Here is a 3,192-nt window from a genome sequence, read left to right on the forward strand (position 1 = left end):
GTGCTTAATTCTGCTTCTTAATGACCTATGTAAACAGGCCTGATCAAAACCCAAGCTTTCCTCCCCTTTTAATTAGAATTCTACACTTCCTGCCCTCCTCTACACAAAAAGTTGGTAGGCAAAATGCAATACTTTGAAGCTGTCAAATAAGTTTGCAGAGGTTCCCGGCTCCACTAATGGATTGGGCAGAGTTCCTGTTAAGGAAGCTTTTGCTTAACACTCCTTTCCCCCCCCCCCCCAAGAAAACAACACGCATCAAGGAAACTCCCAGAAAATGTAAGAGGTAAGGGTGAGAATTGGTTGCTAGAGTGAAGTAGGATGGGTGTTTCAAAAGTATCTATCTGGCACTGGCCTAACTCTGCTCCTGGGGTGGATGCTTTTGGAAGATCCCTCCTTAATGCTCGGCAGTGAGTAAATTCAAGAGTAGGATTTGCTCTGTGCCACGTGTCTCAGCCCCACCTTCTGTCTCTGCATAAGAGCTACTTGCATAAATAGTCCAATGAAATTCAAGTCTACTCTGTATACATGAACAGCAATGGCATGGTGCTGCAGGAGGTGCATATTGAGAGTCCTCCCAGCCCCCCCTCACATGAAGCTAATAAGGTCTTTTAGGATGGGGTTATAAAACTAATCTGATGGCTGTAGCTAAAGGGTGTTCTCGGTGATCATTAGCAGGCAATTGCACAGATTACTGGAGGGCTGTTAGCCTGGCTGAAAGTAATGAAGCTACAATCTAGTTGAGTAGAAGGGCTGAGTCTTGCTCATAGACTCATAGACTTTAAGGTCAGAAGGGACCATTATGATCATCTAGTCTGACCTGCACAATGCAGGCCACAGAATCTCACCCACTCACTCCTGTAACAAACCCCTAACCTATGTCTGAATTACTGAAGTCCTCAAATTGTGGTTTGAAGACCCCAAGCTGCAGAGAATCCTCCAGCAAGTGACCCGTGCCCCATGATGCAGAGGAAGGTGAAAAACCTCCATGGCCTCTGCCAATCTGCCCTGGAGGAAAATTCCTTCCCAACCCCAAATATAGTGATCAGTTAAAGCCTGAGCATGTGGGCAAGACTCACCAGCCAGCACCCAGGAAAGAATTCTCTGTAGTAACTCAGGTCCCACCCTATCTAACGTCCCATCACAGACCACTGGGCATACTTACCTGCTGATAATCAAAGATCAGTTGCCAAAATTAGGCTATCCCATCATACCATCCTCTCCATAAACTTATCAAGCTTAGTCTTAAAGCCAGATATAATATGTCTTTTGCCCCACTACTCCCTTGGAAGGCTGTTCCAGAACTTCACTCCTCTAATGGTTAGAAACCTTCATCTAATTTCAAGTCTAAACTTCCTAGTGTCCAGTTTATATCCATTTGTTCTTGTGTCCACATTGGTACTAAGCTTAAATATTCCTCTCCCTCCCTGATATTTATCCTCTGATATTTTATAAAGAGCCATCATATCCCCCTCAGCCTTCTTTTGGTTAGCCTAAACAAGCCAAGCTCTTTGAGTCTCCTTTCATAAGATAGGTTTTCCATTCCTCGGATCATCCTAGTAGCCCCGTCTCTGAACCTGTTCCAATTTGAATTCATCCTTCTTAAACATGGGAGACCAGAATGGCACACAGTATTCCAGATGAGGTCTCACCAGTGCCTTGTATAACGGTACTAACCTCCTTATCTTTGCTGAAATACCTCGCCTGAATGCATCCTAAAACCACATTAGCTTTTTTAACGGCCATATCACATTGGTGGCTCATAGTCATCCTGTGATCAACCAATACTCTGAGGTCCTTCTCCTCCTCTGTTACTTCCAAATGATATGTCCCCAATTTATAACTAAAATTTTTATTACTCCCTAAATGCATGACATTGCACTTTTCACTATTAAATTTCATCCTATCACTATTACTCCAGTTTACAAGGTCATACAGATCTTCCTGTATGATATCCTGGTCCTTCTGTGTTAGCAATACCTCCCAGCTTTGTGTCATCCGCAGACTTCATTAGCACATTCCCACTTTTTGTGCCAAGATCAGTAATAAAAAGGTTAAATAAGATTGGTCCCAAAACGGATCCCTGAGGAACTCCACTAGTAACCTCCTTCCGGCCTGACAATTCACTTTTCAGTACAACATGTTGTAGTCTCCCCTTTAACCAGTTCCTTATCCACCTTTGAATTTTTATATTGATCCCCATTTTTTCCCAATAATTCCCCGTGTGGAACCGTATCAAATGCCTTACTGAAATCAAGGCTCTTCTATATAGTACTGATTTTGAGACTTTGGTAGAAGGTATGTATCTGAGTTGCATTAGAAAAGGACAGAGCAGTGAGGGAAGGTGTTTAGAGAGGTGGGAGGACAGGAAATGAGGGTTGGTGCAGGAACTTTAACTTGCTTACAGTGAAGTACTGAGTTTGAATTTTATAATTAAAATTCTCACTAGTTTGGTAGGGAATTTTTGTAGGTTTTATTTACTTATTGAATACAGGCCTCAGGATGCAGCATTACTTATGACCCATCTGACTAAAACACTTGATAGAACACGTGCTCCATATTTTGAATACTCTTAGGTTAAAAGCTGCTCATAAACTCAGACTTTAAGGTCAGAAGAGACCTTCATGATCGTCTAGTCTGACCTGCACATTCCAGGCCACAGAATCTCACCTACCTGCTTCTGTAATAGACTCATAACCTCTAGCTGAGTTATTGAAGCCCTCAAATCATGGTTTAAAGACTCCAAGTTACAAAGAACCCACCATTTACCCTTGTTTAAACTTGCAAGTGACCAGTGCCCCATGCTGCAGAGGAAGGTGCCAATCTGAGCCAGGCAAAAATTCCCCAAATATGGTGAGCAGTTAGACCCAGAGCATGTGGACAAGACCCACCAGCCAGACAGCTGAGAGAGAATTCTCCATAGTAAATCAGAGCCTTCCCCAGCTAGTGTTCCATCACTGGCTGTTGAAGATATCTGTGCTAGCAGTCACAGATTGACTACAATGGCATGTAGTCAATCTCATCATACTATCCCCTCCATAAAATTAGCAGGCTCAGTCTTGAACCCAGTTAAGTTTTTGCCCCACCAGAGCTGGCTATAGGTTTTTTGATGCCCAAAGCAAAAAATTTTTTGGCTGCCCCCCATCCCAGCCCTGGGCTCTTCCCCCCTACCCACATCCCCTACCGCCCCAGCAC

This window comes from Chelonoidis abingdonii, chromosome 1, assembly GCF_003597395.2.
Source record: "Chelonoidis abingdonii isolate Lonesome George chromosome 1, CheloAbing_2.0, whole genome shotgun sequence".
NCBI classification, from domain to species: domain Eukaryota; kingdom Metazoa; phylum Chordata; order Testudines; family Testudinidae; genus Chelonoidis; species Chelonoidis abingdonii.